This window comes from Heloderma suspectum, chromosome 1 (assembly GCF_057233095.1).
Source record: "Heloderma suspectum isolate Gila_16-S chromosome 1, 16-S_ref, whole genome shotgun sequence".
NCBI classification, from domain to species: domain Eukaryota; kingdom Metazoa; phylum Chordata; class Lepidosauria; order Squamata; family Helodermatidae; genus Heloderma; species Heloderma suspectum.
Genome location: NC_139458.1, coordinates 10,513,559 through 10,525,875, shown reverse-complemented (window position 1 = coordinate 10,525,875; position 12,317 = coordinate 10,513,559).

The following is a 12,317-nucleotide window of genomic DNA, read 5'->3' as shown; positions in this document are numbered from 1 at the left end:
GGATCCTAGGCAGTGGAGGCTGGTGGCTCTGATGTCAGTGGCGTGGTGAATCTGCTCTGGGTTTCAGTCAGAACTCTAAAGGAACTCTCCAAAATGCAGAGCAGTGTCATGGGATGCAAAGACCCTTGTAAAGCTCCTTCAGAGTTCTGACTGAAACCCGGAGCGCATTCACCACCCACTGACATTGGAGCCACCAGCCTCCACTGATCCTAGGTAGGCCAGATTTGGCCCCTCAGGGCTGAGGTTCAACACCCCTGACCTAAACAGTGTAATGCATTCTGGGTCACCACACCTTTAAAAAAAAATACCGTAGAACTGGAAAAAGTGCAGAAAGGGGCAACTGAAATGATCAAGGGGCTGGAGCATCTCCCCTATAAGAGAAGGTTACAACAGCTGGGATTGTTTAGGTTGGGAAAAAGGAGGGTAAGGGGAGACATGATAGAGGTCTACAAAATGATGCATGGTGTAGAGAATGTGGATAGGGAGACATTTTTCTCCCTCTCTCAAAATACTAGAACCCAATGGGGTCAACCTATGAAGCTGGTTGGTGGGAGATTCAGAACAGATAAAAGGAACTTCACACAGCGCATAGTTAAACTATGGAACTCGCTACCACAGGATGTAGTGATGGCCACCCATTTTGATGGCTTTAAAATGGGGTTAGACAAATTCTGGGAGGAGAAGGCTATCAAGTCCTGATGGCTGTGTGCTACCTCCAGTACCAGAAGCAGTGAGCCTACATACACCAGTTGCTGGGGAACATCGGTGGGAGGGTGCTGTGGCACTCATGTCCTGCTTGTGGGTTTCCTGTGGGCAGCTGGTTGGCCACTGTGTGAACAGAATGTTGGACTAGATGGACCCTGGGTCTGATCCAGCAGGGCCCTTCTTATGTTCTCTTCTCATGTGTGAAGTGTCCCTTGGAGAAGTCGTTTTCTCTGCCACTGGAACTATCCATTTTGACCTGCAGGGCTGCATAGGAAGGGCAGCCCAAGACCTCCCAAAGCAAGTAAGACCTCCATCCAACTAGCATAACAGACACACGTGTGTCATTGTAGATGTCTGTTTACAGGCACCCTCCCTTCTTGTAGCCAGCCCTGGTGTAAACTCTCGCACTGCCTGAGGCGAGAAAGCCCACACTTTCTCACTGCCCCACACCAGCCTGAAATGCTTGGCTCTGAGGGGCTCCTTCCTCAGAGCCAGGCATGGGAGGGGTGTCCTGGGAGATGGCCTGTACATCTCCTGGCACACCCTTCCCATGGCATTCCAGGGTGCGCCTGCTCTGGAGAGCCCCACTGGCCACTGTCTCAGTGAGGCAAATAACATGATGGTGGTGCATTTCTCGCTCCACCGCCTGAGGCGAGGGCTTCACCCTGCCTCGTGGGAGGGCTGTCCCTGCCTGTCGGCCTTGCCAGTGACATATGCTTAAGGTTGCCACCTAAGAGACCATACCTCCCCACTGCAGTTGCAAAGGCTGCAAATAAACGTTGCAGAGTTATATAAAAAGAGAGTGAATCAATACATGGGTTTAGGATTGCAGTGCCAGGCCCCACAAAGCTTAAATCCCCACGCTTTTTGGCCTTTTCTGGGTTGTGAATAAGAGGTTTTTGTAAAAGAAGAGGAGGAATAATAGAAATACACACACACATCTGAAAACAGGTCCTTTTTCTTACAATATAATTTGCCCAACAAAGAAAGGTAACAAAATGGCAGAAAATACCTGCGATTTCCCACCAAATAGCCCTGATTCAGTACCAGAATTGAGGGCAGGTGATCAAAGCCAGTTGGTGTTGCTTTAGGCGGAGGAACTCCATGGTGTGTGTGTGTGTGTGTACACTGTTATTTGGGAGATGCTTTGTTCATTTTAGCCATACCATACGGAGGGGCTATTAAAAAAAAAAAAAATCATCATCCTGGAATCTACTGCCCTAAGTAAAATGTTCCTGTTAAGGCGAATTTCCACTCTGTGAAAAGCCCCACCCCAAAGGATGTGATGTTGTTTGCACATCTGTTTGAAAGGAGGATGGGAGGTATGACGACCCTTCTCTTGGTCTGCTTCTAGCCAAGGCCTTTTCTTTAGCCACCTGGCCCCAAAGAAGGGCTTGGCGATCCATCAAGCCGCCACCAGCTCCTCCACTTTCCTCCTGTCTCCCCTCCCACGCGGTACAGCATCCTTCCCCCTGGTGGCTCCTCAACTTGGGCCCCTGCAGATGTGTTGGACTACAACTCCCATCATGCCCAGCCAGTGGCCATGCCACCAGTGGGGGAAGGCAGTGGAGGCTGGTGGCTCCAGTTTCGGAGGGGGCGTGATTCCATCCTAGGTTTCAGTTAGAACCAGCCAGGGTTCTAAAGGTGCTATCGGTAGTGCTGAACCCTATCCCCAAAATGGGTTCAGAAGCTTGGATAGCTCCTTCACAGTTCTTGCTGGTTCTAACTAAAACCCATAACGGAATCACTGACTCCTTGAAACTGGAGCCACCAGCCTCCACTGCCTTCCCCCACTGGTGGCATGGCCACTGGCTGGGCATGATGGGAGTTGTAGTCCAACACATCTGCAGGGGCCCAAGTTGAGGAGGGCCACTTAAGCGCTGTGCTGGTTGGGGAATGCTGGGAGTTGTAGGACTTTTTTCTGTCTAAACATGCATAGGATTTCGCCCTTAGACCTTTTGCTTTTGGAAATACTGTGTCTTATTCAAATTGGGCCTGTAAATGCAGTCCATCTATCTAGGCATTCCAGGATTATCTGGGTTCTAGTCCCTGCTGAGCCATGGAAGCTCACTGGGGGACTCTGGGCCAGTCACAGGTGCTCAGCCCAACCTACCACACAGGGCTGCTGTTGTGAGGATAAAATGGAGGAGAAGGATTATGTACACCGCCTTGGGCTCCTTAAGGAGGAAAAAAGCCTGGATATAAATGTAATAAAATAAATGAAATATCTGGAGAACTAGACCTACCTCACAAGGTTGTTAAGACGATGGGTGGGACGGGGGAGAATGCCGCCCTGAGCTCCTTGGAGGAAGAGCGAGATTTTAAAATGGAATAGATTTTTTAAGGAGGTATCCACCTGGCGGTATCCAAATGTTAATAACAGCAGCAGCAGCAGCAACACCGAGTTATTGGTATTTCATGTCATGTCATGTCATGTCATGTCATTCAAGCAGTCCCAAAGTCTCAGATCAACTGACAGAGCACTGGGGGTCATTTGGGCTCCCTCGCCTGCTCCCCCCCCCGCAGTTTATTTGCGGGGGCCAGGGACGGAGAGGGGGCGCGGCTGGTCCCTGGGCTCTGGCAAGGGCATCCTCCGGGGGGCGCTCTCTCGGCGGGCGCCCCTCTCGTGGGACGGCCGGGCTCGCCTGTTCGGGCTCCAGCGGGCGAGCGGGGCGGTTCGGGTTCCGCGAGTCCTCGAGCCGGCCGTCGAGGCGGCGGAGGCGGCGCGCGGCGGGGAGGCGGCGGCCGGGTGACGGGCGGACCGGGACCCCGCCGCTGGCGCTCCGGGCGGCAGGAGCCCCGTGCGCGCGCCCCTTCGGCGGCAGGCGTCCCCGGCCGCGCTCCCGCGCGCGGCGGCTCGCGACCGGCCGCGCCGCGTGGGCGCGCTCGTTCCAGCGCCGGCCGTCGCGGCTGCTGCCCGCGCGCCCGCCCCGTCTCCGGGGCCGGCTTGCGCCCGCGCGGCCAGGCGGCGGGGCGAAGCGCGGCCGCGGCCCTCCTGCCCGGCGCCCCCGCCCCACGGCAGCCCCGCAGTCGCCGCTTCTGCGGGAGGCAGCTGGCCACGCCGCGTCGGGCGGGGCGGGGCGGGGCGGGGCGGGGGCCTGGGGAGCAGGGCCGGGAAACCCGCAAGCCGAGGGCCTGGGCCGGCGGGGGCCGTGCTTCTCTTTCTCTCCCGTCTCTCTTCTTTCGCTCGCTCGCTCGCTCCCCCCTGAGTCTTTTCGTCCTGTCTTTCTTTCCCTTTCCTTTCTCTCTGTTTCTTTCCCTCTCTTCCTCCCCGTCTTCTTTTTCTTTTTTTCTTTCCCTCCCTCCGCCTTCTCTCCTTTCTTTCCCTCCCTCCCTCCCATTCTGTTCGCTCTCTCTCTCTCTCTCTCTTCCCACCCCTCATTTATTCTTTTTCCTTCCTTCTTTTCCTTCCTTCCTTCCTTCCCTCCCTGCCTCCCTCTTCTCTTCTCTTCTCTTCTCTTCTCTTCTCTCTCTCTTCTTCCTCTCTTCTACTCCCTTCCTCCCTCTCTCTCTCTCACTCTCTCTCTCCCCCCCTCGCTCGTCTTTTTCCTTCCTTATTTCTGTTTTCTGTCCTTTTTCTTCCCTCCCTCTTCTTTCCTCTCTCTCTCTCTTCTTTCTTTCTTTCTTTCGACAAGTAATTTTAAACCGTAGCCAGAGGTTCCTTCAACGGCACAGCTCAGGATACCAATGGCTATATTTCAAGTCTTTGCTCAACCATGTTGAGGACTGGGTTGGATACCCCCAGCCGTCCCCCACCCACCCTTTCTCTCTCTCTCTCTCTCTCTCTCTCTCTCACACACACACACACACTCGTTTCTTTTTAGGTCAAAGCAACAGCGACCCAGGCTGCGACATTTTCATTCCGCAAAATTCTTTCCTTTGGGCCCTGTGTCTAATATTAGATATTTAATTCCCCTCCTACCACGTTTTTTTGTAAAGCTCTCTAACCGCCTTTTAAAAATATGTTAAGGAAAACGAGACTGGCTTTCTTTCCTCTCCTAACACTTGTGAGAACTTTCACACCGAGTAAAGAATTTGGAGCAGCCAGGTGTGTGCGTGTGTGTGTACACACTGGAGATCGCACGTAGCCATCAGGACTAGTAGCCGTTGATAGCCTTCTCCTCCATGAATTTGTCCAGTCCCCCTTTAAAGCCCTCCAAATTGGTGGCCATCACTATGCCTTGAAGTAGCGAGTTTCCATAGTTTAACTCTGCGCTGTGCTAAGAATTCCTTCCTCTTATCTGCCTAGAATCTCCCACCAATCTCCCACTGGGTTGTCGTATTTTGGGAGAGGGAGAAAAATGCGTCCCTATCCACTCTCTCCACACCAGGCATAATGTTGTGCCCCTCTGTCGCGTCTCCCGCACTCACCTTTTCTCTAAGCTAAACCATTCCCAGCTTGGGGGAGGCTAGTGCATACTATGGCCTTGGGCGTGCAGCGACCGGGCGATTTATTCAGTGCCTGTTTGTGTTTGAAACCAACAACGCAGAGAGGCCTGCACTAACAGATTTATTGGGGCGGGGGGAGGAACGCCCCTTCGTGCATCTGACAAAGTACCTGTTGTTCCCTGTGGCTTCTGGCACGATACACGCCTTTCAGGTGCCGTGGGCCTCTGTGTGGGGCTGGCTTTGCTGCAACAGACTGCCACGGATTCCACGCTGGGGGAGGGTTGTGCGCACCTGCGTATATACAAAACAAGCACAGCTGCGCGTAGCGTGGTGGCGCGTTCAGAAGCGCAGGGTCCCTCCTGACAGTCACAGCCACGGCCCCTCGCAGCCGCCCCCCTTCGAAGAGTATGCAGCCTTGTAAGATCTTGTAAGATCCTTCTGCTGGGATCCAAACACAGCGCAGGCTGCGCAGCTGAGAGTAAGGCTGGGGGATTTCAACGGGATGTCTGAGAAAAAATGCGGGGGTGTTGAAATCTTTTTCACCCACTCACTCACTCACCCACTCAAACACAAACATTTTAGGTTTTCAAGAAGGAATATGATCCTCTGTGGAAGCTTCACCCTCTCAACTCAGCCCTCAGGGACAGATCCCTTCTCATTTAAACAGCCCCCTTGCGCACTCCCTTAGCGACCCAACATTACCCATTAGCCTTCCCTAAGCTCCTTTATTATATCTCCCACACCCAGCTGGATTGAACTACACACACACACGCACACACACAAACGCACAGTAGTGGTAAATTTGGAAATGCAGGAGCTCATTCAATTGTGACAGTCTGCAAGGGCAGTCTGAAAATTTCAGGCCGCTGTCGATCCATGTCAACAAACCAGTTCTAGGAGTTTTCGCCTCCATCAGGAGCACGTCTTTGGTAAAGCGAATAGGTCTTAATTGCCCATGCCAGACCAAGTCATCCCAAGTACTTTGCATTCCAACATGGAACAATACATCGTTGCTTGGAAAATTCGTTCCCCCACAGCTACAGTGAGGATCTCAGCTAAGCTCAGAGAGAACAGGGAATTCTGAGGGGGGTGGCGGATGACATCAGAGTCCCTGCTAATGAAAAAGTGCTGGGGCTGCGTCCCTGCAAGCCCTGCCTCCACGACACCAGTGACAGCCGCTGCACTAACTAACCCAGTAGCCTATGGGTGAGCTAGTGTTTGAGCAACAGGCAATCTCTGTCTTAGAATGATGGGATCTTTCTTTGTCTGCAAGTCCTTCGCCAAGTGCATCATCACCTCCATCATCTTAACTCTGAGATCCAGCTTTTCCTTCCAACAGCTCATAGCTGTGAACATGATTCCCCCCCCCCGCACAATTTTATTCTTACAACAACCTTGAGAGGTAGGTCAAGCTGAGAGTGGCCAAAGCCAGAGTCACCTGATTTAATTGGGCGCACAGCGTGATCCTATGCATATTTTAATAGGAAGTCAGCCACACCGTGTTCAGTGGCCTTACTCCCAGTGAGTAGGCATACAATTGCAGCCTTTGAAGTGCTTAATTTCAGCTGGATCTCTATGGTTTAAGGCTGTTGACAAGAGCATGTACAGTTGATTACTCTTTAAATTAAACTATATTTGCATATTACCAAAATGTCAGCCGACGGGAGCATTGTTTTAAGATACTGAAGGAGGGAAAACTTACCATTGACTGAGCAGCAGGGACAGTCATAAGAGCATAAAAAGAGCCCTGGTGGTTCAGACCAAGCGTCCATCTAGTCCAGTATAATCTGCATGCAGTGGCCAACTACCTGCCCACAGGAAAACCACAAGCAGGACACGGGTGCAACAGCACCCTCCCACCCATGTTCCCCAGCAACTGGTGCACATGGACTCACTGCCTCTGGTACTGGAGGGAGCACATGGACTAGTAGCCACTGACAGTCTTCTCCTCCAGGACTTTGTCCAAACCCCTTTTAAAGCCATCCAAATTGGCTGCCATCACTACATCCTGTGGTAGCGAGTTCCATAGTTTAACTATGCGCTGCGTGGAGAAGAACTTCCTCTTACCTGTCCCGAATCTCCCACCAATCAGCTTCATGGGAGGACCCCATTGGCTTCTAGTATTATGAGAGAGGGGGAAAAAATCCCTGCTGAGTTTAGGAGAGAACCCTCCAAATCCCAGCATCACCTCCAACCATGCCTTCCTGAGCTTCCCAGAATCCTCTGCTGGACTCGATGGCCCAGTTTAGTCTGGTCCATCAGGGTCTTGACAGTTTCCTTCCCTTTCCTTCGCTCAGGGTTTGTGTAGCTGGTACAGTGTTAAAGGAAGTCTTTGCTTGGTCAATGCTTGCAGTCAGCCTTCCCCAGCCTGGTACTCTTCGGATGTGTTGGACTAGAAGTCCCATCATCCCCATCCAGCAGGGTCAATGGGCCCCCCTGCCTGGGGAAGAGCTTACCTCAGGGAGGTGCTGTTGGGGAAGGCAGCTCGGATGGTAAACTCCCAGCCCCCTCCGCCCAGCCCGCCATGGGCTCTGAGTTTCCCAGAGGAAGAGACGGCTCAAAAGAGACGGCTCAACAGGTGGATGGATAGATTGGTACAGTAGCAGCAACCTTACCTCCAAAACGCGTGCCTCATCTTACTGTTAGCCGCCTTGAGCACCATCTTTGGGTGGAAAGGCGGGATACGAAATAAATAAATACATATTAAACGGAACCCCCTTTACTGACTTAGGGCGCAATCCTATGCATGTTTAGACAGAGAAAAGGCCTACAATTCCCAGCATTCCCCAGGCAGCTTTGCGAACCCTTTTAGCCGATTCACTCGATTTCAAACTTGCAGTCGCCATATTAAAGCATGATCCTTATCCATGGCAGTACTGGAGTCGAGAGATGCGGATGTTTTGTGGGTCAGAACAGCGGCTGAGAATGTGGGACGCTTCCCTTTGCTTTTAGGAGAGAGCACCGAAAGCCTGATCGCCTGTTCTCCGTCTGCGCGATCCGCGAACCTGGCTGCAAGGCTCGGGGAGATGCCAGCGCGAAAGGCTGCCATTTCGCCCTCGTCCACGGCCCCTCCCTGCCCACCTTTGCCCAGCGATCCACGCTCCGGGCCTGGAGTGCTTCTCAGAGGGATCGGACGAGGCAGCAGCTGGACCTCAAGGTCTCCTTGGACTAGGCTGATCATATTTCCTTGAGACAAAAACGGGACGGGGTTCTGTAATATTCTGTATTCCTGAAAAAGTAAGCTCATAACAAAAGTTTTGTTAGACAAAGAATTTCTATGGGCGGAATGATGGTAGAAATAACAGTAAGACTCCCCCTCCTGGCTCCCACACGCTGAATGGGGCTTAGCGACCGCCTCTGGAATTCCCCGCCACTGCAGACCAGCAAGGGGGCAGCGTCTGATCGTCGCTAGCTCGAGAAGCCTGGCCCTGACTGGATTTATATTAAAACGATGGGATGGTCAGGAAATATGAAAAAAATGGTACTGTCCCATTTAAAACGGTAGGTGTGGTCAGCCTACCCTGGACCGAAGTCTTCTCAGCTTGTGTCCTTCCAAGGGCGACATCTGCTGAAATCCCAGTGATCCGGCTTAAGCGTCTTCTGTATTGGCTCTGCCTGGTAGGGGGTCGGGGGACGGAGGACTTTGAGAAAGACCTTGCCACGCTGCAGCGTGTTTGCATCACTTCGATTTCAGCACGTGCTGAAGTTTCTCCTGTTGCCGCCTTCCCTTTCCCCCCTGCCCCTCCCTAGGCCTTCACGCAGCCGCCTTTGTGTCTTCTGTTTCCCTCGGTAAGCGCCTCCTGAGACTGCCGTGAGTTCAAGCCCCCACTCCGCCAGCCGGGAAGCTCAGTCAGCCCAAGGCTGTGGTGAGAGCTAAAATGCAGGTTGCCCTGGGCACCTTGAAGAAACAGTGGCCTCCAAATGTCATAAATGCCCCAATCGTTTCTCCTGAGGTTTTCCTACTCGATTTCCCTCCTGATCTCTTTTAGTTTCCTTCCTCTTCCTCTGCCATATGTCTTTGATCGGTTTGGAGGCCTGCACCCAGGGCCTGGTTGAAGGATTCTTGGACAGCACCTAGGCTTTTAGGCACTTTAGAGGCTGCAAGCCTTGGGTGTCATTTCAATCAATCAGTCAATCAATAAAATACAGTCATAGGCACGTTGATGCAGAAATAAATCCCACTGAGTTCAGTAGGACTTACTCAGAAGTGCACAGGATTGCAACTTTATACATGCATGACAACTTGGGCTGGACTAGGCCTTTTATAACGCCTTTGAAGGCACAATCCTATGCATGTTTAGACAGAAAACAGTCCTACAACTCCCAGCATTCCCCAGGCTCCAGCCAGCATTGCTGGCTGGGGAATGCTGGGAGTTGTAGGACTGTTTTCTGTCTAAACATGCATAGGATTGTGCCTGAAATGAATATCGGGCATGATCCAGCCAAAGTGTGTGAGTGCGTGGCCACACACGTGTGCCACATATATGCATATACATCAGATCAACTGGGTTGGTGGATCCACTGCACCGTCATCCAAATGCGTGTAAATGGGCATGTATTATTGCTTCTAACTGCTAGCATCTGGGGGAGCTGCTATTCAGAAAGACAATATCTTAGAATCCCAGAATCCTAGAATAGCAGGGTCGGATGGGGCCTGCAAGGCCATCGAGTCCAACCCCCTGCTCAGTGCAGGAATCCAAGTCAGAGCATCCCTGACAGGTGGCTGTCCAGCCTCGTCTTGAAATCATCCCATCGCCTTGGATCAACGAAAGAAAATTCGGGCCAAGGCCAAGTCCCTATCAACACTTACTTGGGAACAATGAAGACAATGGGAGTGATCCAGCCAAAATTCAGCACTATCCAGTCCTACTGAATTCAACCGGAGAGATTTCGGCTAGCTGGGGGATGATGGGAGGTGTAGTCTAAACATCGGGTAGGCACGAGGTTGGGGGAAAGGTTCAGGTTGTGGGAGTGGAAGAGGCTTGGGTGGCTGCTTCCCTGCTCCTCTTGAAAATACCTGGTCCTGCTGTTAGTTCTGTGCTTGCCCTGAACTGAGAAGGGGGAAATCCCCCCTTTTAGTATTGCCATCAGTGGCGGCAGGTGGCTCCAGTTGTGGTGGGAAGAACAGAGAAGAACAACTGTTCTTCTCAAGGACGATGGCAACCAGTGGAGGCTTGTAGCTCCCATTTCGGTGGGGCTGTAAATCCGTTCTGGGTTTCAGTCAGAACCAGCCAGAACTCTAAAGGAACTATTCAAGGGGCTGAACACTATCCCGCAAATAGTTTCAGCACCATGGATAGCTCCTTTAGAGTTCTGGCTGGTTCTGACTGAAACCCAGAACGGATTCACAGCCCCACCGAAATCGGAGCTACAAGCCTCCACTGGTTGCCATCGTCCTTGAGAAGAACAGTTGTTGGTTCGCTTCTTACCAAAGGGGAAAGGACCTACCATACCCACACCAGCCCCCTCCATCCTGGATGACTTGAGCTGGCATAAGGTAGGCCCCCTGCTCAATCCCGGGGTTCAAATCCTTCTGCTACCACCATGCTGCCGCCCCCGCCCCCCGCCTCAGTTCCTTTGCCTCATCTGTCAAATGGGGACAAAAAGCACCAGGGAAAGCTCCTGGCAGACCAGGACAGTGTATCCCCCCCTTCTAAAAGGAATTCATTCCACTCCTCCCCCACTAACCCATTTCAGTTCTCTCTCCTCCTGCCCCCCCAACAGTCAGCAAGCCATTCACTTAGTCCTTATTGTGCTGTTTCAGATTTTCTTTTTGCGCCCCTAGGTGCCCTCCTAAATATTTCTGTATTTCTGCAAAACAACAACAACAACAGCAACAAACAGTATACTGAACCCTCTCCTCTTGTCTCTCAGTGGCCCCATTTTGGGCACAAAACCTTCAGCACTCACCACCTGAGTTCACTATTAAAAGGCATGATACCTGATTCCTGTCTTGCAGGCCTCTATCCTAAGAGCTGTGCTCCCCCACCCAGCCTTGGGACACGGGACAGTGGAGCTCAAGGGGTGCTCCCTCCGCTTCTGGAAAGCACTGCATAATAGACCTGTCTCTTGATTAAGTGCTTCCTCTACCATGTATTTGTGAGCTTACTGCATTTCTGTGCCCCCTTCTGCCAGAGCTGACTGTCAAGGCGGCTTAACAAATGGTGAGAAGGGTGCAGGACCTCCCCGGCCCCTCTACGCATAAACAGTGTCCTCCTGAGAACAGGGGAGCATCCCGGTCCACCTTCCCAGCAAATTTGCTCCCTCCCTAAAGGCTAAAGCACTCCCCTGGAAAACTTAGGCTGCAATCCTACGCGCGCTTACCAAGAAGTAAGACCCGCTGAGCGCCCTCGGGACTGATTTCTCAGTAGAGGTGCTTAGGGTGGCAGTCAGGGTTGCACCCAATGTTAATTCTACTTAGACAGGACCCATTGAAATGAATGTGGTTTAAAGTTAGACTAACATTGGGCACAACCCATTGAATACAACCCTAGGGTTGTGCGCTCTCGCTTGCTCTCTGCGCGTGTGTAAAAGGAAGGCTGCAAATAGAGCTACGGCCTTTTGGGTGGAAGTCCAAATCCCACTTAGATTTGTTTGTGTCTTGTGTTTCTTAGCCGCCTTTCAAGACTGTAGCCCTGAAATAATGAAATATACCCTGTCCATCCATACACACACACTCACTGCAAGAAAATCCACTTCACTGATCCAGTGTCCCTTCTCCTTCCTGACAACACCCCCCTTTATCCCCGTCGTCTTCCCCAATCCATCCAAGTCTTTGAATTTAGGGGTTCAACCCCCACCCCACCCCCAATATTGGGGTTCTCTTTTTAGGGGAAGCCAGATAACGATTCCCAAGGATCGACAGGCATGGTACAATAAACTGTGGTGTGGTGCGTGGGATAAAGAAAGACCTTTGGTACCCGGGACGCCATTCTGAAACCCAAGACTCAGACCCTCAGGTGCTGGACAGGCCAACAATGGGCATCACTGATTCCGAGAACGTGTAAAGCGCTGAAGAGCGTTCAGACTAGCGCGTCCGGGCCTTTATCTTGTGTTGTCGTCCTTACAACAACCCTGTAAGGTAGATGGCGACGACGATTTCATATTGTGCCTTACGCAAGGCTGGCTAGCGAGTTCATGGCAGAGGCGAGACTGGAGTGAGGGTGGTGCGTGTGTCCCTGTTTCCTAGCTCAAGCGGCTACTAGGCTGCCCCAGTGTGTGTG